The following is a 27,671-nucleotide window of genomic DNA, read 5'->3' on the forward strand; positions in this document are numbered from 1 at the left end:
AACAGAATCAATAGCTGGATTGGCATTTTGATTTGCGAGATACAACTACTTTGACCCAATCCTAGATATGGACGAGGTACTGGAGTTTGTTTCTCCTAGTCATTCCGGAATAGAATTGCTTGACGGACCACAAGAGTAATAGGCATCGATGGACGAATGCACGCATTCTCTTGACTATAAATTGATAGACGAGGGCCAGAATACAACTAAAGAGAACAACCCAAAGGAACATATAATTTTCTGAGTTGTGGATGCATAGATTAGTATGTCGAGCAAAGCTCAACATTTCTTCCGGATAACCCATGCGGAAAGGTAGAACTGGCAGATTCACAATTATGAATGGAGAACTCATCGAGAGCACTCCTATTGTGATCTTTTGATCCAACAAACATCTGCCGTAAGTGGTTCATAGTATTTGGAAGAAGGAAAATACCACGGACCTCAAGGACTAATGCAAAGGTTACTAATTTCCTAAAGGAACTAGCAACACTATCAACATGAGGTAAGTAGGGTGAATCTCGGGTTCAAAACCCAAGGAGTGGAATACCTACTAACTAAATGGCATCACGGGATGCTTTCAAGAATAATGGCCAGAATCATCACAATCGGAATGCAAAACATGGTTCGATTACTAGGTGGCACTCTAAGACACCTAGGTCATAATAATAACTCCAGCATATATGTCAAGGCAACAGAGTACCTCAACTCACCAATTAATGTGATTAATCTGACCAAAGGGACATCGGGAACGGGAAGAAGGGATTTGCAAATGCATCAGACTATTTAGAAACCTGGGATGACTCAGACAGCATAACGGCTGTAAATGCTCAAAAAGATTAGAGACATCCAACGAAAATGGTGGCATAACCACTTAACATCACAATATCAAGGTTCCTAGACCAACTGTCAACATACAGAAGTAGTAGAAACTGAACAAAGGCTTAAATCCATCAATCCTATAAGTCTATGGATTAGTAACACGTGATCCTGATAGAAGAAGAGAAAGCCTAATTCCTTAACCCCGCAGGAAAGATACGATGACTCGGATCAGAAGGGCATAAGGTATAAGGAGTAAAAAGAGCCTTACGTTCCATCCCACAATCAATTCCCTTACATAACTAAAGAATTTCTAGACTCAACTTCGACCAGTTTGGCTTGGTAATCCTACAGGCAGTCAAGCTCTGATACCAAAGCTGTCAGGACCCCGACTCAATGCCACATCGATCTAGCATGTAACACCTCATATCACTTTGCGGACTCACGCACGGTATTCCCATGGGTGTCGCCTTACCTTTTCCCGGGACCGTTTGCGCTTTTTGGCACACGTATATGATAGTGTCTCTAGCATCCATATGATAAGGAGCCCGGGCTGACATGGCTAGTCGTAAACCCAAAGTGGAACAATCTTACAGGGACAGGCATCCATGACCCAGCATCGAACGTGTCGGTCATCAGGGAGTGAATCCAGGCTGTAGCACTGGGCTAGCAGGACTCCGGTAAACCGGGCTGTAGCGGGCTAACAGGACTCTGGTACTCATCGTGTGACATTTCCCGAAGGGACAGACACAGGAATGAAGAAGGACACATGCCGGCCAGCCTAAGTGTTCCGGAGCAGTAGCAAGCTACCATGGCTCAGTGGAAGCACTAGGAGACATTTCCCGGTAAGAGAGGCTACTAAGAATAAACAACTAGATAGTCAGATCCCACACATACCAAGAATTTCAATAACATACACACAATATGCTCGATATATACAAATACAACATGGCATCACAACATGACTCTACAACTCAAGTATTTTATTCAATAGGCTCCGAGGAGCGAGATACTACAAACATGGGTCTCATGACCCAACATTCAGAGCATACAAGTCAAAGCACAAGCGGAAGCTTAACATGTTTGGGTACAGACATCTATAAATGAAAAAGGCTGAGAAGCCTGACTATCTACCAGATCCTGCCGAGGGCACAAGATCGTAGCTAAGGTAACAAGCTAAACGTCGAAGTCCACATGGAACTACTAGTGAGACTGAAGTCTCTCTGCAAAAACATAAAATAGGAAAACGTGAGTACAAATGTACCCAGCAAGACTTACATCAGAACTAACTACATATGCATCATTAACAACAAAGGGGATGGTGGGGTTTAACTGCAGCAAGCCAGCTTTGACTCGGTGGCTATCCTGAACTACGACTGCAAGTAACACTTTTGAGGTGGCGCACACGAGTCCACATATTCACCAACCAATACACCACTACGGATGCACTCCCGTCTCCCTATGAGAACGCCATCCATAGCACTCACGCTTATCTTGCGCATTTTAATGTATCCACTTTCACTTGTCTATGAACTATACAGGCAACCTAGAAGTCCTTTTCTGCGGACACGGCCATTTGAATAGATGATGTTAACCCTGCAGGGGTGTACTTCTTCACACACGCTCTCACCACTTACCGCCGTTTACACGACATGTACTCGGCAACCTTTAAGCGGAAGCCCAGCGAGGGTGTCGGCCATGGCCTACCTAAACACTCAAGTCTCTATTCTAGGTTTATCGCCTATTCGGGTTCCATCCGCGAGGAGATCCGGCCGGTTTTTCGCTCACATCCCCAAACAATGTGTGCAGGGTTCCTGAGACACCAAACGGGCGCTCGGTACACCGGGCCACAGTGTATCTACCGCATCATAGCCCACCCCTAGGGTCAACGCTACGCACGACCTCCAACACATATCCTACAAACACCAGAAACTAGTTGCAACTCCTGGACAGAGAACAAGGGTGGTTAAGAAGCCGAGAGGGTCCATTGGTTTCAGGCCCAATGCGTGGTAGTAACTGTTTCATGGATCACAAACACATAACTCAGTTCCTTAGGACGGCTTCAATGAGACAACCCACCATGTACTCCTACATGGCCTCTCACCGCTACCTTTACCAAATCGTGTTCACACACTTAGCTCACACACAGTAGGACATGTTCACACACCTTTGATTCACCCCCGATGAATCTGACCTGACTCAACTCTAAGCAGTAGCAGGCATGACAAACAAGCATGAATGAGTAGGCACACCAGGGCTCAAACAACCCCTACTCATGCTAGTGGGTTTCATCTATTTACTGTGGCAATGACAGGTCATGCAAAGGATAAAGGGGTTCAGCTACCGCAGCAAGTAACAGATGAATTGTTGTTGTCCTAATGCAGTAAAAGAGAGCAGGAGCGAGAGAGTGGAATTGTATCAGAATGAACAAGGGGGTTTTGCTTGCCTGGCACTTCTGAAGATACCATTGAGTCTTCATCGGTGTCAACGATCACAACGTCGGTACAACATCTACCGAGGGGGAACAACACCGACAAACAGAGAAGAAACACGATCAATGCAATGCACAATATGATGCATGCTATGACATGGCAATTAGAATGTGTTTTGGCTAATGCAAGCTAGAACAGATTAAGATGAGTCCATTTGAACCAAAGATTCAAATGCAAACCCATTTTAAGAGGTCATAATAGTGCATTAACTTGTTTCATCTAAACAGCAAGGTTAAAGTGTTCTAACATGCATGAAACCAGTACAGATGGATAGATTGGATTTTTCTGATCATTTTCATATATAATTTGTTTGATTTGGAGCTACGGTTGATTTTCTATGATTTTTAGAAGTTTTGGTTATTTTCTGGAATTTCCTGTATAAAAATAAATCCAGAAAATACTTATTGCGTCAGCATTGCGTCACTCTGACGTCAGTAGTCAACGAGGCCGTTCCAGGTCAAACCTGGCCAGTGGGTCCCGCGTGTCAGTGTCATTAGTGGGTTAACTAAAAATTATTTAGCGCTAAGCTAAAATTAGCAGGGCTCTGGGCCCACTTTTGTTGACCTAGGGGAGTCAAACCCTGGCCAACTCAAGTCAAACCTGCCGGCGGCTCGACGCCGGCAAGGTCCGAGATGGCGGCGATGCGCGGAATCGCAGCACAGGCCATGGTTTGGGGCGCGGATGGCACCGTTGGAACCCTGAGCCTCGTCCGCGTCGGCTGGTGCTAGTGGGGTCGCCGGAGAAGACCAATATCGTCGGCGGTGTCCGCTTCCGCGGCGGCCGGAGTTCGGGTGCAGATGGTGGCGATGCTACAGTGCACTAGAGGAGAAGCCGAAGAGTGCTACGTGCTCCTGGGGGTTCACCGAGCATGGTGACGTGCTCAGGCGCGGGCTGCGGTGGCCCTGGCCACGGCGGCGAGGAACCACGGCGGCGGTGAGCTTTCGCCTCCGGTGGACCGCGGGGCTAGAGGAGGAGAACGACAGCGGGAGAGAGGGGTTAGGTAGAAGAGCTCACGGCGGGGTCGTAGGTGATCTCAGAGGGCTCGAGGACGGCCTGGTGATGACGAATCGGTCGACGGCGACCGTCGGTGCGGAGGACGAAGATGGCGTCGACGACGGTGCTCCAGTGCGTCTGGCGTCTTGTGGCTCGGCGGTAAGGACGGGGACGTCACGGTGGAGCTCGGGGGCGCATCGGAGAGGCTCGGAGATGGCTGTGGCCGTGGTGGAGCTCGTCGGCGGCGACGGGCGCATTCGGGTGGTGCGAGGGAGAGAGCCAGAGGAGGGGAGAGGCACGGGAGAAAAGTGAGAGGGGGGCAGGGGGGTGCATGGTTTCTCCGTGGCGTCGTCTAAGAGCACCGGGGAGGAGCCAGGCTGGCAGGGAGGGAGGAGGTGGCTGGCGCGGGGCAGCCACGCGCCTCTGTCCTTCTAGCGGGGGAGGAAGACGACCAGGGGAGAAGCGGCGGTGGGCTGGGCCGTGCTGGGCCGGTCAGGTAAGTGGCCCAGGTAGGCGCTCTCTCTCTCCCCTCTAAACTGTTTTCTCTTTTCTATTTTTCTGTAACTTCTGGGCTTTATTAAAAATGTCAGGGCTTTTCCAAAAATCATGAAACTAAACATGACTACTGTTTGGAATATATCCAACAGTAAACATTTTAGTTTATGATTATTTGAGCATTTAAAATATTTGATAGCATTTAAATGCCCAAATGCAAATACTATAAGATTTAATTCAGAGCCCAAATATGTCATGGAAAAATGTGCAACACCCCTGGTTATGTCTCCAGCATTTTCTAGAAATGATGAACATTTTTGAAAGCCATTTGGACTCACTGAAAATATTTTAGTTGAACCTAGTTGAATTCATTTGGTGCTAGGGTTTAGGCAATCCCCATTTCAAGTTTTCTGTAAAAGTAAACATGATGCATCACCAAAGAGTAGCACTAGTGCATTTCCAGAAGCTAGGGATGTGACATTCATACTCTTTTCTAGTGGGGCCACGCTAGCGCACCCGCTGGGTGTAACCCCCGAGATTTGGGCCAACCCTATAACAGTTGGGCCAAATCTTAAGTCTTGCTTTCTCCTTTGCTGAATCTTTCTTTTTCACAGCCGAGGTGCTGTCCTGGCAGACTCGTCTGCTCCGGGCTGGTCATCACTATGACCGGCTTGTTGTCGACACCAGTCGTCTTGGTGCTGAGGTGGCGCAGGCGAGGGAAAAGGCGGCCACGACCCGACGGTCGCTCGACGAGGCCAACCAGCTGCAGGAGCAGCAGGCGGGTCATAAGAGATGCCTCGAGGCCGAGGTGGAGCTCCTTAAGGCGGAAGCCGCCAAGGTGGTGGAGGCGCGGCAGGCCCTGGTTGAGGCAGACCAGCAGCGCGGCAGGCTAGCCAACGACAAGGGTCAGCTCTAGGCCGAGGTGGATCGCCTGCGGGGGTAGGTTACCACGGCGGAGGGGGCCCGCCGTCTCGAGGCGGTCGAGAAGGCGGCCGATGACAAGGACGCCGAGTTGAAGGCGGCCCTGTCAAGGCGGCCAATCAGGAGAAGGCGCTCCAGGAGCGCGACCGCACCATTGAACGGGAGCGGCGTGGTACGTTGCTCTAAGCGCAGCACCTGGAAGAGTCCTCCTCTAGTAAGTGCTTTTCTTGTGTTTTATCTTGTCGGGATCCGGCCTTTAGTCCTTGTTGTCCTTTTTTGATATGCTTCGCTTTTTCTAGCAGGAGCCTTTCCGGAGACGCATCGGCTGGCGGAGGAAGCCGTCCGCTTTCAGCGTGATCCGACCAGAGTCGTTGGATCCGGGACGGACCCGCAGGTGGCGTGGACCTTCCCAGAAATCATCACGACCGCTGAGGCCCGCCTGCGGGTCTTGGGGAGCAGATGGGGCGGCTGTCCCAGGCCGGCACCACAATGACGGCAGCCCTTTGGCCAGACTCCGTTGAGCCGAGCAGCTTCACGCGCCTGGCGCGTTGGTTGGAGATGGGGCCGGACCGGATTCACGAGTGGTGCGTCTTCGCCGCTCATGCCGGCGCTGAGATGGCGCTCCGGTTCGCGTTGTCTTGGCATCCGGACCTGCAGCTGGACGCGCTGATGGGCTAGGGGGCCGGCTCGGAGCAGCTGCTGCAGGAGCAAGCCGACCGGATTGCCTCCCGGGCCAGCTACATCGCCGAGTTCGCCTTCCATGACGAGTTCCACCCTGGGCGGGCGGAGGACGGCGGGGTTGTGGCTGGTGACGACTAAGGCCTACTTCTCCATGATCTGGAGGGGAGCTCCGAGGAGACGGGCGTCTACCGTGACGGGGGTGCCGAGGAGGACACCGGTGCCTCGCTGGACCCGGAGGCCGCCAGGGGAGAGCCGTCGACGTCGCGACACGGCGCCGGAGATGCCTGAGACATCTTAGTAGAATTTGTTAGGTAGCAGGTCCACCCACCCGCTGGGGGTTTAGGGTGTAATGAACTCGGGTCGTGGGCCTTTTAAATATTTATGTGTATATGTCGTGAGTGTTTTAGCTTTTGCTTTTCGTTTTTCGGACCGATTTCTTGCACTTTTCCTTTCTCAAACCTCCCCCCCCCCCGCGAGTCAGATGGCCGAGGCTCCGGTCTGTTGACAAGGAGTTCGTTCTTCGAGAGGAGCACGCAGGACTTGGGCTCTTCAAAATGTTGAGCGCGAGCGAAACACCCACTGGGCCGGTTGGCGGCAACCCGGCGGAGCCAGTTGGCGAGCAGCCAGTCGTGCGGCTGTTCATTTACTGAGCGGTGGGCTGGGTTGATCGACCCGACAGCCTTTGACTTGGTTATTGAAGCGTGAAGGAGCTCTGGCCCGTTGTGCTTGCCAGCCGACAGCCGAAGCCGGGTCTGTGGCTTTAGGGCGAAGTGGGGGACCGTGGAATCCTTACTATATCAGGAATCACCAAGTAAGGCGGCGGGGTGGCAATCAAGCCGGCCAGCCCCCGAGCATCCGGGTCGAGCGGGTCGGATCGGTGGCCGAGTTTAGTGGCATAGCGATGCGAAAAAGTAGGGACACAATAAGTTGGTCAACAAAAGGCAGCCCCAGAGTCTCATTCGGGAATCCCATAGTTTCATGCGTTTACAAAAGGCGACGATACATACGCTCGTGCGGCTAACTGTAAAATGGGCGGAGGAGTTCCGCGTTCCCCGGCTGGGCTGTTTCTTCGCCGGTGGTGTCTCTCTTGCGCTTGTTTGACTTGCATGCGTCAATGAGGTAGTAAGCTTTGCGATCGTGCAAGGCCCTGCTCATGATGAATGGGCCCTCCCATGGAGGGGACGGCTTGTGCTGGCCTGCTTGCTCTTGGACGAGTCGGAGGACGGGGTCGCCCTCGCGAAACGCGAGGGGCTTGATCTTCTTGCTGTGGTAGTGCCTCAAGCCTTGCTGGTAGATGGCCGAACGGCTGAGCGCCAGGTGGCGGGCTTCTTCGAGTAGGTCAACGCCATCTTCGCGGGCTTCCCTGGCTTTGGCTTCGGTGTACATCGCGACGCGCGGCTAGTCGAACTCGACGTCGGTCGGGATGACGGCTTCAGTTCCATAGACGAGGAAGAACAGGGTGAACCCGGTCGACCGATTCGGCGTTGTGCGGAGACTCCAGAGAACGGCCGGCAACTCGTCAAGCCAGCTGCTGGGTGAGCGGATGAGTGGCTCGACGAGTCGCGGCTTGATGCCTAATAGGATGAGTCCATTGGCCCGCTCGACCTGCCCGTTGGACTGCGGGTGTCCAACGGAGGCCATGTCGAGGTGGATGCCGGAGATGGAGCAGTATTGCTCAAGCGCGCCCTTGGCGTAGTTGGTGTCGTTGTCCGTGATGATGCTGTTCGGCATGCCGTAGCGAACCGATATGTCCTTGATGAACCGGACGGCTGTTGGCCCGTCCAGTTTCTTGATTGCCCGTGCTTCGATCCACTTGGTGAACTTGTCCATTGCCACCAGTAGGTGCGTCATGCCGCCTCGAGTGGTTTTGAATGGTCCCACCATGTCGAGTTCCCAGACCGCGAAGGGCTAGGCGATCGGAATGATGTGGAGTACTGACGCCGACTGGTGGCTACGCTTGCTGAAGCGCTGGCACCCCTCACACTTGAGAACGAGTGACTCGGCATCTTGGAGGGCGGGCCGTGGGCCAGTAGAAGCCACGGCGGAACGCCTTGGCCACCAGGGATCGCGACACGGCGTGGTGCCCGCATTCGCCCTGGTGTATGTCGAGGAGGATGTCGATGCCCTGTTCATGCTTGACGTAGTGCTGGAACACACCAGTGGAGCTGTGCTTGACGAGCTCGTTGTTGATGATGCTGTAGGCGGACGCCCGCGCTGCACTTGCCGGGCTTCGGTCTCATCCATGGGGAGAACCCCGTTCTCCAGGAATTCTGATATTGGGAGGGCCCAAGACGGAGCCGTAACCACGGCGAAGACAGCCACCAGGGCGGGTTCCTAGTCTGCAGCCCCCGAGCCGGGTTGAGCAGCCCCTGGGTCGAGGATGGCGACGGCCTGGTCGGGGGCGATGGCGGACGGGTCAAGCTGAGCAGCCCCTGGGCTAGGTTCCGCAGCCCCCGGGCCGGGTTGGGACGCGGCCGGGTCGTCTGGAACGTGGATGGACTCTGAGTCCGGCGACGGCTTGACGGACGGCGTGCGCAGGTGCTCGAGGGAGACACCGGACGGGATGGATTGTCGGGATGAGGCAATCTTGGCGAGCGTGTCGGCCGCTTCATTCTCCGCGCGCGGGACGTGGAGGAACTCGCAGACCTCGAAGGACACGGATAGCTTCTCAATGAGGCAGCGGTAGCTTGCCATGTTGGAGTCGCGGGCGTCCCACTCGCCGGAGCACTGCTGCACCACGAGGTCTGAGTCGTCGTATGTTAGCAACCTAACAATATCTTCTCTCGATCTAGTACTCTTCTCACGAATTCGTGTAGCAATTTAGGGATTACAATCACAGGATACAAGAATTGGGGAAGGAGGAGGAAGGGTAAGAAGATAGCCGCCGCCGCCTGGTTTCGTGATCCATTGGATGAGTCTTCCCTTCTGCGCCAGCGTGCAGGTATAGGGAGCGGTTGGCAGATCACACCCACTCTGGCCTATGCACCTTTGGGTTGGGCCGTCGCTGGCAGTTGGGCCGTGGCGCATACGGGTCCGGGAGGCTGTCAGTTGCTGGAGCCCTCCTGCCAGTGGCCTTGACACCCCCTCCTTCTTGTGATGAGGCTTGCCCCCAAGCCTCAGCTTCTGGAAAGCGGGCTTGAAGTTCTTGCTTGTCTTCCCAAGTGTCGGCGATCGCAGCAGGGTCCGACCACCTAACCAGTACCTGTTCCACCATTGCTCCTCTCTTGCGGCGCCAACGTGTATCTAGGACAACAGCTGGAACTGCAGGTACATCAGAAGCTGTTGGCAGTGTTTGTTGAACTTGCGTACCTGGTAGAACAGCTCGCCGGAGCATGGATATGTGGAAGACCGGGTGTACGGAGGCGTGCGCTGGCAGCGCAAGCTTATAGGCCACCTCATTGATCTTGGCGACAATCTCATACGGTCCATAGTAGCAAAATGAGAGCTTGTGGTTTGCTCGTTTGGCCTCTGAAGTCTGAACGTATGGTTGGAGTTTCAGAAAAACCTTGTCGCTGACCTCAAAGGTTCGTTCAGACTTCCTCTTGTCTGCTTGCTGTTTCATGCGCAAGCGCGCTCGTTGAAGATGTTGCTGGAGCAATTCTTGAATAAGGGTGCGCTCGTCCAGCCAAGTCTGTAGTGCTGGGACGGAGCAAGCATTGGTAGCAGTAATCCCCCAATGGCGTGGTTCATGGCCGAACATGGCTTTGAATGGAGTCATTTGGATGGCTGAGTGTGGAGCAGCATTATACCAAAATTGCGCCAAAGGAAGCCAGTGGCTCCATCTTTTTGGACATGAGTGAGTGAAGCACTGGAGGAAAGTTTCAAGACATTGATTGACGTGCTCGGATTGCCCGTCGGTCTGTGGGTGGTTGGAAGTGCTCATCCAAAGCTCAGTACCAGCATGGCGGAAAAGTTCTTGCCAAAAATGGCTTGTGAAGACCGGATCACGGTCGGAAACAATGGACTGAGGGAACCCATGGATGGGATAGATGCGTTGCATGTAGAGAAGAGCCACTCGAGAAGCAGTATATGGGTGGGTGAGTGGAAGGAAATGAGCAAATTTGGTCATTTTGTCGATCAAAACCCAAATGCAGTTTGCCTGACCTGATTGGGGAAGTCCGTCAATGAAATCCATTGTAATCATATCCCATGGTGCAGAAGGAACTGGGAGAGGTTGTAGCAGCCCCGGGGAAGCAACCCGTTCAGATTTCGCTTGTTGGCAGATTGTGCAACACTGGACGTACTGGAGTATGTGATGCTTCATCTTGGGCCAAGCAAAGAGCCGCCGGATGCGTTTGTAGGTGATAGGGAAACCCGAGTGCCCGCCAACGGGACTGTCATGAAAAGCAGAGATGATTCATTATTGTAGAGAGGTGCTCCCGCCAAGCCAGATGCGGTCGCGAAATCGTAGCACTCCCTGGGACAGAGCGAAACGCCCCTTGGGGTCTGGCTTAACAGCTAGTTGTTCGAGTAGGCGTTGTGCTTGTGGATTGGCATTGTAACTGGCCACAATGTCGTCAAGCCAGGATGGCTGACAACTTGAGATGCCCAAGACTTGTTCTGTTTGCTGAAGGTGAGAAAGGGCGTCTGCCGCGCTGTTCTCGCTTCCCTTCTTGTAGCTGATCTTGTATTGGAGCCCCAATAGTTTTGTAAATGCACGCTGTTGCCACGGTGTGCTGAGTCGCTGTTCTTGCAGATACACCAAGCTGCGCTGATCCGTCTTGATCACAAACTCTGCAGACTGTAGGTACGGTCTCCATTGATCAATTGCAGCGATAATAGCCAAATATTCTTTCTCATAGGTAGATAAGCCTCGGTATTTTGGGCAGAGTGCTTTGCTCATGAACGCGATAGGGTGCCCCTCTTGCTGCAATACCGCGCCGATTCCTGTATCGCACGCATCCGTCTCCACTGTAAACTGTTTCTGGAAATTGGGTAAGGCAAGGACTGGGGTGGATGTCAGGCTCGTCTTGAGGAGTTGAAAGCTCTGCTCAGTGTTATCCGTCCACATAAATGGTGTCCCTTTTTTGAGGAGATTGAAAAGGGGACGTGCCAAAATACCGAATTGCCTGACAAAGCGGCGATAGTACCCAGCTAGACCCAAGAACTGCCTCACTTCTTTGACATTGGTCGGTGTCGGCCAAGCTGCCACATCTTTGATTTTGCTTGGATCCGTGGCAACGCCTTCCGCGCTGATAACATGCCCCAGATAAGAGATCCGCTGCTGCCCAAAAGCGCACTTGCTCAGCTTCACCTTCCATTGATCACGGCGCAAGAGGGTGAAGACCTGTCGGAGGTGTTCTGCATGTGCCTCCAATGTTTTGCTGAACACTAATATGTCGTCGAAGAATGACAACACACACTCACGCAGTAGTGGCTGTAGAGTATCAGTCACGGCTTCGATGAAAGTGGCTGGCCCTCCTGCTAGCCCGAACGACAGCACCTTGAACTCAAAGTGCCCCGAGTGCGTTTGGAAAGCTGTTTTGAATTCCTCCCCCTCTGCCAATCTTATCTGGTGGTACCCGGCGCGCAAGTCTAGTTTGGAAAACCACTTGGCGCCGTGTAGTTCATCCAGTAGCTCCTCAATCATTGGCACCGGGTACTTGCCCACTACTGTCATTGCGTTAAGGTGTCTGTAGTCGACGCACAATCGCCACGTTCCATCTTTTTTCTTGACTAGGATCACCGGCGAAGAGAAAGGGCTATGACTGCGTTGTATAATTCCAGCCTTCAGCATCTCTCACACTTGTTTTTCTATCTCATCCTTATGCTCTGGCTTGTGCCGATACGGCCGCAAGTTCACCGGTTGCGTGCCGGGCATGAGAGGTATCCGATGATCGCACGCACGGCGCGGGGGCAGCTCCGTAGGCTCACCAAAGACATCTGAAAACTGGTCAACGATGGCCTGGATGTTGTCAGGAGTTGGTGCATAAATTTCATCCCCCTCTATGATTTGGCAGAGCTGAATGACCTGGGACAAAGCACCCTGTCGCTGGAGAGAGTACAGTTGCAGGCCGTTGATTTCTGAACATGGAGCAACGCCATCTGAGTGACCTTGCAAATGAGTTGGCCCTTGCGGTGTGGTAATCAACATATGCTTGCCACGCCAGTCCACGTTCATGGGGCTGTGTTCTTCTAGCCAGTCCATGCCCACAATGGCATCATAAGCTCCAAGCGGTAATATCTTCATATCGGTTATAAATTCTTGGCCATGTGTTGTCCAACAGCACTTGGGAATGTGAGATACACAGCAGAGTTCGCCTCCGTCGGCTACCTTGACACGGCAGGGCCGACGCAAGTGTACCACGCCTGAGAGTGAGGAAGCGAGGCCCGCATCGAGGAAGGAAGTTGAACTCCCCGAGTCCACCAGAATGAGGACCTCGCGCCCTTGCAGCCACGCGTGTAGGCGAATTGCCTTCGGGGCTGAACTGCCAGTGAGAGCGTGACGGGAAATTGCCATTGCTGCCTCTGTATGTTGTTCTTCGCGTCTTGGAGTGGGTGGACCGTCCGGGCTCTCAATGCTGAAGAGTTCCAGGAGCTCCTCCACCACGTGAAGTTGAACGCTGGTAGGATAGGTGTGCTCTTGCCCCCAGCGCTCGCCGCACTTGAAGCATAGACCGCGAGCGCGCCGATACTCACGCAGGGCCTTGAGCTTGGTTCCCTCGGCGCGGCTGGCGTCGACTGCCCGCCGGTCGGTGGCTGTCGTTGGAGTAGGCAGGCGCCCTTGAGGTGGAGGCGGGGGCAATACCATGGGCGTGCTTGCATTGCCCTGCCCCGCCCAGTCAGTGGTGTTCTGCCTCGCTGGTGGAGTGCGCACACGCTCCCGAGCCACTCCGTCCGCCACCTCCTCCTGAAGTCGTGCCAGAGCGCAGGCCGTGTCGAGGTCCGGTTGTCGCTGAACCAGCACAACTGCACGGATGTCGGCGCGAAGTCCCTCCACAAAACGAGTGAGATAATAGTAAGGGTGAATTGATTCGGAATAAGCAGATAAATGGCTGATAATCAACTCAAACTGCTCAATATACTCAGCTACGGTAGTTTTCTGCGTCAGGGAATAAAACTGACGAATCAGTAACTGGTGTCGATCACGTCCAAAACGCGTACACAACAGCGACGAAAACGACTCCCAATCGAATTCAGAAAGTTTTTTCTGAACTGATTGCAACCACACGGACGCAGCTCCCGTGAAGTTCAGAGACGCCATAGGAACCCAGTACCTCTCCTGAATTCCAAACATGTGGAAGTATTGTTCGCACAGTGTCTTCCACAATCGGGGGTTCTCTCCGGTGAACTGGGGAAACCCGATCGAAGGATGGGCCTGCCCGATCCCCGCAAGCAACTGACTGGCGTGCGCGTAAGGAGACGTGATGGAAGGTGAGATCAACGGAAACTGACCGTTGGCCGGGGTGGCCACCGACGCGAACGCCGGTGCCAGGCCCCGAGGTATGACGTCGATGCCGTGGTCGATTGACCCGAGGGCGTCACCCTCCGCGCTCTTGCTGGTGCCGACGTGGTCACGCAGAGGCGCCGGTGGAGTAGGTAGTGGCGGCGCGCGTGCCACCACGGACCGCCCTTCTGTAGTCGGAGCTGGTCGCGCCTGTTGAAGCTCGGCGACCGCGACCGCGAGCTGGTCCACGCGCTTCTCCAGATCAGGCCGCCACTGGGCCAGATCGTCGAGCTTGGCAGTGTGGCCGCGGATGTCAGCATGGATCGCGTCGAGGGAACCCGTGAGCTTGTCGAAGTAGTCCTTGAAAGACGGCTCCATGGCAGAGATCCGGTCCTTGATCGATTTCTGCAGCCTGGTCTCGATCAAGTGCGCCAGGACACGGATCAGAGGCTCTGAATACCAGATGTTAGCAACCTAACAATATCTTCTCTCAATCTAGTACTCTTCTCACGAATTCGTGTAGCAATTTAGGGATTACAATCACAGGATACAAGAATTGGGGAAGGAGGAGGAAGGGGAAGAAGATAGCCGCCGCCGCCGGGTTTCGTGATCCATTGGATGAGTCTTCCCTTCTGTGCCAGCGTGTAGGTATAGGGAGCGGTTGGCAGATCACACCCACTCTGGCCCATGCACCTTTGGGTTGGGCCATCGCTGGCAGTTGGGCCGTGGCGCATACGGGTCCGGGAGGCTGTCAGTTGCTGGAGCCCTCCTGCCAGTGGCCTTGACACCGTAGCACAGGATGCTACGGATGCCGAGTTCCTTGGCAAGCCGGAGACCGTGCACAAGGGCTTCGTACTCGGTGACATTGTTGGAGGTGGCGAAGTGGATCTGGAGTGCGTAGCGGAGTCTGTCGCACTTCAGAGACGATAGTACGATGCCGGCCCCCAGGCCGAGTCGCATCTTGGACCCATCGAAATGCATGCGCCAATGCGTCGAGTCGGGGCCGGCGGTAAGTACTGGGTCTCGGTCCAGTCGATGAGGAAGTCGGCCAGGTCCTGAGACTTGATCGTGGTGCGGGGCTCGTAGAGGATGGTGTGGCTGGCCAGCTTGAGTGCCCACTTGGCGACCCGGCCAGAGGCATCCCGGCACCCGATGATTTCTCCGATAGGAGCCGTGCTGACCACGGTGTTGACGTGCTCTTAGAAGTACTGATTCAGCTTCTTGGCGGTAAAGTACACGCCGTAACACATCTTTTGGTAGTGCGGGTAGTTCTGCTTGGAGATGGAGAGCACCTCGCTCAGGTAGTAGACCGGGCGCTGGACGGCTTGGATCTTGCCCTTCTCTGGTCGCTCGACCACCACCACCGTGTTGACCTGTGACGCCCGGATAATCAGACTACAGTAATCCCACGTTAACGATGCCACGTCACCCCGGTTACTGTTACTAACCTCTCGTTAGTTCAAAACCGGTTCAAAAGTCAAATTCAAAATATGTCAACAACAAAAATTTTCAAACTTTAAAATTAAAATGCTCGGAGTGTTTCGATTAATCCATAAGTAGTGGTAGGTGACGAGACCACACTTTTATAAAATATTTATGTGCACTAAAATAATTAAAACAATATTTGAAAATACTTAATAAATGCTTTTATGTATACAGGTAATTGTAAGCTAGTTAAGATAATGTGTGAACATTTTATTACAGTGAGTTATGCTACCTTACTAATTTAGGTATGAGTTTTATAGTTTGATAAAACTGTTTTGATATTAAAACCTTTTAAACCGAAGCAAAATAAATAAAAGTAAAAGATCAAAACAAAAAAAAGAGAAAAGGGGGGAAAGCCCCCTGCCCCTTGGGCTTCGGCCCACTAGGCCACAACCGACCAGGCCTGGCCCAACCGGCCACCCCCCCATTCCCCATATCTCCCACGACCCAAACTCTAGCCCCACCCAGACCGCACACTCACCCCCCACGTCGCCCACTCCCCTCCCCCGATCCAGATCGGATCGGGGCTTGCCGCGCCTGTACGCCGCCGCCTGGATCGCCGTCGCCGTCCATCACCGCCTCGCCCCCGCCACTCGACGCACTCGCCGGAGCTGCCTCCTCTTCCACGCCGGCCTGCTTCCTCGTTGGATGCCGTCCCCGTCCTCCCCCTCAACAATCGCTGCCCTTGTCCCTGCACACCACCGTGAGCTCCCTCCTTTCCCCTCTGTCGTCGGCGCCTTCCATAGCGCACACAGGCACCGCCCCGCACGCGACCGAGCCTCACCTAGCTGCACCTCGCCCCGGAGGCGCCCAGCCGCGCCGGACCGTTCCGCCCCCGCCTCTCCTTCCCCGACCGGCTCCACCACCGGACTCCGTCGAGCTTCACTGCACCTGGGCCCGCGCTCGCCGTGGCCACCAGCCTCCCCTGCCTTGGCGACCTGCCGAGTCCGCCGCGCCCGCCATCACCTCCCGCGCGTGGCCACGCTGGAGCCCCTGGCCTCGGCTTCGACCGCGCTCCCACTCGCACTGGCCTCGCCCGCAGCCCCCTTCCGTGCTGCCTCCCTCCATCGCAGCCTCCCCTGCCACCATCGTCGCCGGCCTGCGTCCACCCGGGCTGCCTCAGGCCACCGGCCTCCCCCTATTCCGGCGCCATGCCGTGGCCGACGGCGCCGAGTCGGGTGCTCCCCTGTTGGTCACACCCGCAGCGCCCATTCGGGCTGCGCCCGATGCCCGTACCCAGCACCCGCTAGGCCCCCCGGGGCACTGACTAGGGGGCCCCGCCCCAGAACGGTTTTTAGAAAAAAAGAATTAAAAAAATTAAAATAAACAAATGAATAAATAATAATGATAGTAGTATATATTAGATAAATAATTAATATTAAAATTAATTAATTAACTAAATAATTAACTTAATTAATCTTGTTTAGTTGAACTAATTAAACTTGATTAACCTAATCACTTAGGTTAGTTAAATAATCTGTTAGGTTAATTAGCACCCAATGATAGCTGGGACCCACATGTCAGGGTGACCAGTCAACCCCCTGTTGAACTGCTGATGTCAGCATGACATCATGTTGATGCCATAAATCCAATTTCGAATTAAGTTAAATAATTAATTAAATTATAGAAATTAATAAAATCTTTAGAAAATCATATCTTTTAATCTGTAACTCGGATTAAATTATTTTCAACATGGAAGTTGCTCAGAACGACGAGACGAATCCGGAAACGCAGCCTGTTCATCTGCCACGCATCCCTAACCTATCGAACCCGCAACTTTCCCACTCCGGCTCCTCTGCCCGAAAACACGAAACACCGGGAATACTTTCCCCGATGTTTTCCCCCCTACACCGGTATCACCTACTACCGCGTTAGGGCACACCGAACACCACGTATTGTCTTGTTACGCTTTGTGATGCTTTGATTGCTCTGTTATTTATTGTGTTCCCTCTCTGTTACTTCTTTCCGATAGACCCCGAGACTGCCGGCGACCCCTAGTTCGACTACGGTGTTGGTGACTCGTCCTTCTTGCCAGAGCAACCAGGCAAGCCCCCCCCCCCTTGATCACCAGATATCGCCTATTCTCCTCTATACTCCTTGCGTTAGAGTAGTGTAGCATGTTACTGCTTTCCGTTAATCCTATTCTGATGCATAGCCTGACATTGTTGCTACATCTGTTGATACCTTACCTGCAATCCTAAATACTTAGTATAGGATGCTAGTTTATCATCATTGGCCCTACATTCTTGTTAGTCTGCCTTGCTATACTATTGGGCCGTGATCACTCGGGAGGTGATCACGGGTATATACTATACATACATACATACTATACAGATGGTGACTAAAGTCGGGTCAGCTCGATGAGTACCCGCAAGTGATTCTGATGAGGGGGCTGAAAGGACAGGTGGCTCCATCCCGGTAGAGGTGGGCCTGGGTTCCCGACGGCCCCCGACTGTTACTTTGTGGCGGAGCGACAGGGCAGGTTGAGACCACCTAGGAGACAGGTGGGCCTGGCCTTGTTCGGCGTTCGCGGATACTTAACACGCTTAATGAGATCTTGGTATTTGATCTGAGTCTGGCTACTGGCCTATACGCACTAACCAACTACGCGGGAACAGTTATGGGCACTCGGCGTCGTGGTATCAGCCGAAGCCTTCTTGACGTCAGCAACGGAGCGGCACGCGCCGGATTGGAACGTAAGCCTGCTCTTGTATTAAGGGGGCTAGTTCTGCTTCCGGCCGCCCTTGCAACGTGTAGGTGTACAATGGGCGATGTGCCCAGACCCCTGCGCGCATAGGATTTAGACCGGCGGGCTGACCTCTCTGTTGTGCCTAGGTGGGGCTGCGACGTGTTGATGTTCCGAGGCCGGGCATGACCCAGGAAATTGTGTCTGGCCAAATGGGATCGAGCGTGTTGGGTTATGTGGTGCACCCCTGCAGGGAAGTTAATCTATTCGAATAGCCGTGATCTTCGGTAACAGGACGACTTGGAGTTGTACCTTGACCTTATGACAACTAGAACCGGATACTTAATAAAACACACCCTTTCAAGTGCCAGATACAACCCGGTGATCGCTCTCTAACAGGGCGACGAGGGGAGGATCGCCGGGTAGGATTATGCTATGCGATGCTACTTGGAGATGCTACTTGGAGGACTTCAGTCTACTCTCTTCTACATGCTGCAAGACGGAGGCTGCCAGAAGTGTAGTCTTCGACATGATTAGCTATCCCCCTCTTATTCTAGCATTCTGCAGTTCAGTCCACTGATATGGCCCTTTACACATATACCCATGCATATGTAGTGTAGCTCCTTACTTGCGAGTACTTTGGATGAGTACTCACGGTTGCTTTTCTCCCTCTTTTCCCCTTTCCATTCTACCTGGTTGTCGCAACCAGATGCTGGAGCCCTGGAGCCAGACGCCACCGTCGATGACTACTACTACACGGGAGGTGCCTACTACTACGTGCAGGCTGCTGACGACGACCATGAGTAGTTAAGAGCATCCCAGGCAGGAGGCCTGCGCCTCTTTCGATTTGTATCCCAGTTTGTGCTAGCCATCTTATGGCAACTTGTTTAACTTATGTCTGTACTCAGATATTGTTGCTTCCGCTGACTCATCTATGATCGAGCACTTGTATTCGAGCCCTCGAGGCCCCTGGCTTGTATTATGATGCTTGTATGACTTAATTATGTTTTAGAGTTGTGTTGTGATATCTTCCTGTGAGTCCCTGATCTTGATCATACACATTTGCGTGCATGATTAGTGTATGATTGAATCGGGGGCGTCACATGACCGCCCGCAAGGCCGCGGCTATGTAGAGCAACAACGGCTCCTTGTCAGTCGGCGCGGCCAGGACTGGTGCGGTGGAGAGCATGCGCTTGAGGTCTTGGAAAGCCTCGTCTGCCTTGTTGCTCCATTCGAACAACTTCGTCTTCTTCATCAGCTGGTATAGGGGTAGCACCCTCTCGCCCAGCCGTCTTAGGAACCGGCTGACCGAGGCCAAGCATCCGATGAACTTCTGGACATCGCGCAGCCGAGCCGGCTTGCGCATGCGCTCGATGGCCTTGATCTTCTCCGGGTTCGCCTCAATGCCGCGTTCCGAGACGAGGAAGCCGAGTAGCTTTCCGGTCGGGACGCCGAAAACACACTTTTCCGGGTTAAGCTTGACCTTGTATTCGCGGAGGTTGGTGAATGTTTCCTTGAAGTCGTCGAGGAGCGTGAGGTGCTACTTGGTCTTCACCATGATGTCATCCACGTAAATATGGATATTGTGGCCGAGTTGCGGCAGCAGGCATTTCTGCAAGCTGCGTTGGAAGGTGGCGCCGGCATTCATCAAGCCGAACAACATAGTTATGTAGCAATATGCCCCAAAGGGCATGATGAAGGACGTCTTCAGGGCGTCGGCCGGGTCCAGCTTGATCTGGTGGTAGCCGGAGTAAGCATCTAGGAAGGACAGGAGCTCGCACCCGGCGGCCGAGTCTATGACTTGGTCGATCCGCAGGAGAGCGAATGGATTCTTGGGACACGCCTTGTTGAGGCTGGTGTAGTCGATACACATGCGCCAGGTCTTGTTCTTCTTTAGGATGAGGACTGGATTGGCTAGCCAATCGGGGTGAAACACTTGCATGATGAAGCCGGCCGCCAAAAGCTTGGTGACCTCTTCACCAATGGTTCTTCTCTTCTCTTCGGAAAAACGTCGTAGGGGTTGACGGGCAGGCTTGCCGTCCTTGCGGACGTGAAGTTTGTGCTCGGCGTACTTCCTCAGGATACCCGGCATGTCTTTGGGGGTCCAAGCAAAGATATCCCGATTCTCACGGAGGAAGTCGACGAGCTCGCATTCCTATTTGCTGTCGAGGTGGGCGCCTACAACAACGTACTTGCTGCAGCTGGGGTCTTCCGGGTTCAGCTTCACTTTCTTGGTCTCCTTGGAGGGCTTGAAGGCGGCCTCGTCGGCCGGGTCCTTGGTCGGGATTGACGCGGCCGAGGCCACGCCTGCCATGACGACTATCCGGTTGATCTGGGGCCGCCCTCGGGAATGGCCAGTGACTCGGCCAGCTTGGCGCCATCTTGGGCGCACTCCAGGGACTTGCGGTAGTCACCGGTAATGGTGATGAGGCCCTTGGGACCCGGCATCTTCATCTTCAGATACGTGTAATGGGGGACCACCATAAACATGGTGAGCGCGGGTCAACCCAGCTGTGCGTGGTACGCGCTGGACAGGTCCACCACCTCGAACCAGATTGGTTCACGTCGGAAGTGGCTGCTGACACCGAATAGGACGTCGAGCCGGACCCGGCCAATGGGAGTACAGGAGAGGCCGGGCATGATGCCGTGGAAGATCGTCCGGGTTGGCTCCAGGTCCTCGTCCTTGAGGCCGAGCTTGGTCATCGTGTCGCGGTAGAGGATGTTGATGTTGCTGCCACCGTCGATGAGGACTCGAGAGAACTTGCACATGTGCCGCATGACGATGGTGGGGTTGAGGATGAGGGCGTAACCACCCGGACTCAGCATGACCGTTGGGTGATCCTCCCGGGTCCAGGTGACCGGGCGGTCCGACCAGTGCATGAACTCCAGTTTGACCGGGACGACGGAATTCACCTCCTGCCAAAGGAGGCGCTTGCTACGCTTGTCGTTGCCAAGGCTGGTGAAGACGATGTAGGCCGCGTTCTGATATGGGTAGGTGTCGTTGTGCATCGTGCCACCAGCTGGAGGTGGCAGTGGAGGTGGAGGTGGCTGCCCCGTTCCTGGAGCCGGAGCCAGAGGAGGCGGGACGTCACCCCTCATGATGCGCTTGGTGATGGCGCACTGCCGAAGCGTGTGTGTGGACGGTCTTGCGCTGCTGTGGTGCTTGCAGGGGGCGTCGAGCATCTCTTCGAAGCTCATGGCGAGTTGCCACACCATCTTGCCGGTCTGCCGGCGCTATGCCGCCGGCTCCGCCGCAGGCTCAGTGGCCGCGACGAGGCGGTTGTCGTGGCGCTACACCGGCTGGTCGGCCTTGCGCTTGTTGTTCTGGTGATGCTGCTGTCGGCTGCTTTCGCCGGCCGGCTTCGAAGGGGGAACTGGCTTCGCCTTGCCAGCTTCATCCAGCGCCACCTGGATCTTCATGGCGATGTCAGTGTTGGCGTATTTGTCCTCCGTCGGCATGAGCGCGGCCATGGTAGCCGGCTCGGAGCGTAAGAGCATGTGCTTGAGGAGGGTGCCGTCTCGGCACCCGTTGACGAAGTACTGGATCACCTAGACTTCATGGACGCCCTCGCAGCTGTTCCGGAGCTCAGTCTAGCGTGCGAGGTACTCGTGACCGGTCTCCGTTGCCCCCTGCATGCACATGGCGAGCTGGCTCGGGTGGGCGGGTCGCTTGTAGGTCCCTGTGAAGTTGCGGACGAAGGCTTGCTCGAAACTGACCCATGTGTTGATGCTGCCCATCGGCAGACTATTCAACAACGTGTGGGCTGACCCCTTGAGCATGAGCGATGCGTAGCGCACGGCGAGCCGACGATTGGCACCGGTGATGCCAATGGCGGTGGTGTAGTCGGTGAGCCAATCTTCTGGCTTCATGGTCCCATTGTACTTGGGGGTGTGGCCGGGGAGCATGAACCCTTTGGGAAAGGGCTCTTCCCAAATGCATGGGCCGAAGCATGCCGGCCCGATAGTGCCGCTCTCCTCCACCTCTAGGGAGTGAGCGAGCTGATCGAGGCAGTGGTGAGCATCGGCATCGTCGATGGCGCCCGGGCCGAGTCGACTGGCGACCAGGCCACGGGGGGCCGGGTCGGTTGGAGCCAGACACCGGCCATGCTGGCCGGGTCCATGCTGGATCTCCGGGACAGGCTCGCCACCCAAACTGCCGGCGGCTATGGAGGCCGGGTCGCGCCGAGTCCGGGCTCGGCCGGAGTGCGCCTCACCGGGTGGCGAGGTAGCTGTGTGCTGAAGTTCGCTGGGTCCGCCAAGGCGGGCAGAGCCGGATCCAGCCGGCCTGACGAGCTGGTTGAGGCGGTGCTGCTGGGTGTTAGCCGTGTTGAGGAGTTCGCGCATCCGCCCGATGGGCTTCTTCAGCTCCTCACATGTGAGCTGGTCCAGGTCGACTACGGCTACCTGGGCAGCGTGCATGTTCTTCGCTGGGGTCTCATAGACGGTCGAGACGGTGCTGAGGGACCGGCCGATCGCTCCTCCTCGGGCACTCACATCGGTGACCCGGCTTGGCTAGGCCGCGGCGGCCATGAATTCGTAGGCGGCATTGCGCTCCAGCTGAGCAGCGTCCAAACGACACTGGGTGGCGGCGAGTGTCTCGGACAGGTCCAACATCTGCTGGCGCCTTTCCTCGAGCTGGGTTCGGGCCTCAGTGACGTTGGTGGCGTCGACGTCGGTGCCGATGGGGATGCGGAGGCTCTGCATCACGGTGCACAACGGGTCGGATGGCTCGGTCCGTTCCGTTGCGGCCCTGGCTTCGGCGGCCTTCCTCGTCTTGCCCGATGAGGAGGAGGCGCCATCGCCGGTGACGAAGACCTCCACATGGACGTCCATTGCCCCGGTGGAAATGCCACCGCCGAGGGATAGGGGGGAGTCCGAGTAGCTGAGTACCTCACTAGGGTACTCGTTGGCCGCAGACGCATATGAGATGCGCAACGTAGTGAAGGAGGCGGCGAGCGTGCCGACGACGTCGTCCGCCAGCGCAAGGGACTCGTCAGAGTAGGAGAGGGGCCCGTATGAAGCATGCTCCTGGCCAGCTCCTGGGCGCCAACTGTCGTGGTGGGCGCACGGCAGATGCCATGGGATGGCTAACGAGAGGAGGAGGCTCGAGGGCGTTCGTGGGCTCCAGAGGCGAGGTTGGCATGAGCGGGCACGGGACGCCGGACATACCCAGGTTCGGGGCTCTCTGGAGAGATAACACCCCTAGTCCTGATGAGTGTAGTTTGATGTTCGATAGTACAATGTTGCTCCTAGAGCTGTATGGAGAGGGAAGGAAAGCTGGCCAAGGCTTAGGCTGCTCCTTCTCTCTGGGTGGATGTTGCTGTTTTGGTGGCTAGTTCCTCTCTTTGCTCTGTTGCTACTTACTTGCCCTCCTGCCCGTATGCTTGGGCTCCTGGGGGGTTTTATAGGGCAACGCCCCAGGGTTACAATGGTAATGTTAAAAGTCAGTGGGTCCGGGTTGTCAGTGTCCGGGGACCTGGGCTGGGACCCACTGGGGGCCTGTGGTTCGCCGGGTTCCCCTAGGTGCGGGCTCCGCATGCCTAGGGGAACTGTGCACCGTGTTGTCGATCGTCAGGGCGTGGCCGAGTCGAGTCGTGTACAGTGGCGCTCCATTAGGTCGCCGCTTGCGGTGAGGGCGGCGGCACTGTAGCCACGCCGGCCGTGGTCAGCGGGTAGGTGAGGGGCACTGTTGCCACGCTCCGGTTGACCAGGGACATGGGCGGGGCACTATTGCCTTGGTCATCGATGGTTGAAGACTCGTCCCATCGTACGGCCTGGATGGGACGGGAGCTGGCCCGTGGCTAGATTGCGGAGCACGCCACGGGTGGAACTGGCTTGGTGCGGAAGCTTTGGTTGTGCCGGGTTCGGCTGTCTTGTGCCAGTGGTTGAGGCCGAATCGATGCATCTTGCCGGGTCGGAGAGTTTGGCCGGGTTGCGGGGCTTGGCCGGGTCGAGCGACCCGACCAAGCGCGTGTCGACTTGAGGGGCGATGTTGGCCCCATTGTTTTTGAAAATGATCCGGGTTCCGTTGCCTGCTTGGGGTTCATCCCCCCGACACTACTGTGCTACTAATCACTTTGCTGCAGATAATTAATCTCCAGGTGTGGTTGAATTGACAACTTAGCTGCTAATACCTTCAAATATTCTTTGGCTCCCCTTGTGTCGAATCTATAAATTTGGGTTGAATACTATAAATTTGGGTTGAATATTCTACCCTCGAAAACTGCTGCGATCCCCTATACTTGTGGGTTATCAGTGGGCTGGGCGATGACATCCATCCTGCTGTTCTGGAGGTCTTGGTCTCGTTGCACACAAATAGCAACCTTTGGTTGATTCCTTGGGACTCCATACTTGCGCTTGCCTCCTTTGCACTAAAGAAGAAACCTACTGCTCTGCGCCCGTTGGCGCGCGCCTGGCCTTGGTCATCATGGCTGATGTCATTTCAGCCTCGTGAGGCTGGGTCTTGCATTGAAATCTCCGCTCTGCTCAAGAGGCCGCCTGAGGAGGCCGCTCCCTCGGGAGGTCTTGATGTCGCCCGCCTCGCAAGGCTTGGCCCCTCGCGAGGGTCTTGTCATGCCATAGTCGAAGTTGGGCCGTACCAGGACGTCGATGGAGCCATGTCATGAGCCGCAGGCAGGCAGGTTTGGGTACCCTGGTTCCTAGAACACCGACAGAAGCCCCCGGGCCGAAGGCGCGCTCGCACTTGGCTTCGAGGCAAAGCCAAAGGGCAAGTGCGGGACACCGCGGGACCCAATCGCCTGCAGGCCGTGTAGACCCATGGCGCTTGATAAGATGTGGGTGCCTCCGCTTCCCCAAGCTACCTCGGCAACCATCTGATTTGACAACTGCCTGCTGCGAGCATAGCCTTGCCATTATTCTCCACCGCGCTTCCCCTCTGCTTCCTCCTCCCTTGTAAGCTTGTGCGCCCTTCTCCAGTCGCCGCATCTTGCGCGTCTTCCTCCGCCGCCATGGCACCAAAGTCGAAGAAGAAGAGTAGAGCTTGCATGCCCGAGGATCCCTTGCTAGAGCTGGATCCTGCGCTGGACCGATGAATAGTGCTCAACTAGGAAGGGATGGACAAGGTCTGCCTGTCCATTGCAGCCGATTCCAATGAGTGGAAGGCGATGAATGCCTACCCTGCTTCCCGATCTTTGATCAGATGGGGGCCACTGAAATTCCTCTTCATCTTCATGCCTTCTTGGCCGGTCTAATTCCTCCCTTCTTCGATTTCTTCAATGTCGTGCTCTCGCATTACCAGATCCAGGCATTGTATCTAGATCCCGCCTCCATCGTTCTCCTTTCTATCTTCGCCTTCCTATGCGAGGCCCATGTGGGCATTGACCCACCCGTGGCCTTGCTTTGCCACTTCTTCGCGCTCCATCTCTTCGATGGCCGGCGACGCTCCGGGTGCGTGTCGCTCCGGGCGGTGGCAGCAACGGCAGGCTCCGGCATCGACTTCATGTTCCGCACGGATACCACAGGGTATCGGAAGTGGTGGGTGTATGTGGATGCCTCCGTGCTCAGCCCCCTGCTCCTTCTTCCGCTCGAACCAGCAATCCTGAGCTCTGGCTGGGGGCACTCGGAGTTGGTTGATCGTCGGCTTGGACGCGTCTGGGCCAGGCTGGCTAAGCTGCGGGAGGCGGGCGTGACAGGTTCCCTTCTGACATTTACCCTTCAGGCTCCCTCCTTCCTTGGTGACGAGCTCACTCCTGACGCGCCCTTCGCGAGCCCCGGAGCCGGTCGCCGCCCCAAGCCTCATGAAGCAGGCAGCCTCCTAGGAGGTGGTGTTGTCCCGAGAGCCGCGATCGCCGGAGGAAGGTCGTGAGCCCGCTCTCCCGGCACTTCTCCGCTATGGCAGTCCCCGACCTGTGGAAGCCGCATCAAGGGGCCTTGCGATGATCCTTGCAAGCAGTTGGGCATCTAACATGGCGGCCTCGTCTTCAAGCGGCGGAGCTGCGCCCACTGCGTGGAGCCCGAAGCCCGAGGGGTGGCCGAAGAGGCTCCAGCAACCGAGCCCTTGCCGGGGACAGGCGAATTGCCCCACTCATCCCTGGCAAGCCATGGCGCAGAAGAGAGGCCCGGCCAAGCGATGGAGCTTGCACGTGGGCAGACTGCCGTCTGCCACAACCTCCTTTAGGTAGCTGGCGCGCTTGGCCAGCTTGGAGCGGAGCTTGCCGATGTCGACTCCCGCCTTAAGGTGGAAAACCTCTGTCTTGCGCGCGGGTGGCGTCAGCTGGAGGTCGTGGTCAATCTTGGGTGCGTGCAACATGAACACACCTGCGGGGATATTGAGGGGTCCCTTGCAGCCTCTCATGAGGCCTGCATCCATGCTCAGGAGGAGGCGCGGGCCATGGAGCAGCGCCGCGAGGCAGCTGAGGAGTGCGGGAAGGAGCTATGAGCCTTGAATGTTGATCTTGAACGGCAGGTCCAGACATGCCAGGCCGCCCTTGCAGTGTGGCTAGGCGGGGGGCCTACTAACGCGACCGAAGCTCAGAATCGCGAGGAGGTGCTGGCATTCGAGGCGATGGTGCAAAGTTTGGAGCGCGACCAACTAGAGGTAATGGAGCGTCAAGTGGCTTCGGACGAGGAGGCCCTTGCTTCCCGGGAGGCGAAGATCCAGCTGGAGATTAACCACAAGGTGGAAAAGATCCACGAGTCCCTCGTTGTAGAGTATCGCCGGAAGTTGGGGCTTGAGGAGGCCCGCTTCAAGCAACCGCAGGCCGAGCTGCAAGGCAAAGCCAATGCTCTCCAAGCCCATCTTGTTGCGACAGAGTGGCACAGGAAGGCCGTCGAGGAAGCCCGTGGCCGAGCAGGGCGGAGCTGACGATGATGGTGATGACAATGGCATGGGCGACAGCGCGTCCCGCTAGGCCTGTACTTTTTTGTTCTTCCTGTAAAAAATTTTTGGATGTGCCCCCGTGGGGAGTGAAAGCATTTTTCCTTAGGGGGGATGATCTCCTTATGGTGCATGGAATGTTGACATATTTCCTGAGTTAATTTTAGAATGCATTGTCGCGAGCCAAGGGGCTCTCGACTAGAGTAGCTGATACGATTTACCTTTCATGTTCATGGCCTTGGGTTGGTACTCATGCCACGGGGACGCCCCTGCCCCGGTGAGCCTTCTGGGGGCTCTCGCGGGAGGGACTTCCTGTCATGGTTGCTGGCCCGATCGCGGGCATCGTGCGAGCCAACGCCAAAGCTCTTGGCGAGGTGTACGCATACGAGGGCACATGGCGGTGGCGTCCTTGGCCTCGAGGGGGCCTTGGCCTGCCTAAGTGCACATGCTACACCCAGCCCCCGCTCGCGGGGTGCTCGCGGGGAGTGGTAGCAAGTAGGCGCTATGCTTTCCAAGCGAAAATGAAAGAGCAACAACACCGCAAGTCAAAAAAATCCCCCCGTTTTTCTTTCAATAAGCACACGAAACTCCAAATTCATTCGAAGGCAACAAATTGGGCTACAGAAAAAGGGCAAAGAGAACAGCCGCGTCTGGCGCCTATGCTAGTCTTCTCACCAGCGCGGAGCTAAGTGCTTCCACTGGGCGTGGGCATAGTTATTGGGGAAAAGTATCGACGGCCAGCACGGAGCATGGTGCTTCCACTAGGACGTGGGCGGGAGCCCCTGTGAGGCCCGGGGGCGGCACTCAGGAGACTCCAGGGCATGTATAGCTCCACTCATTATTACGTGAGAGTGTCACGGGCGGAGATCTTCGTGTGCG

This window comes from Triticum dicoccoides, chromosome 1B (genome assembly GCF_002162155.2).
Source record: "Triticum dicoccoides isolate Atlit2015 ecotype Zavitan chromosome 1B, WEW_v2.0, whole genome shotgun sequence".
Lineage (NCBI taxonomy): Eukaryota > Viridiplantae > Streptophyta > Magnoliopsida > Poales > Poaceae > Triticum > Triticum dicoccoides.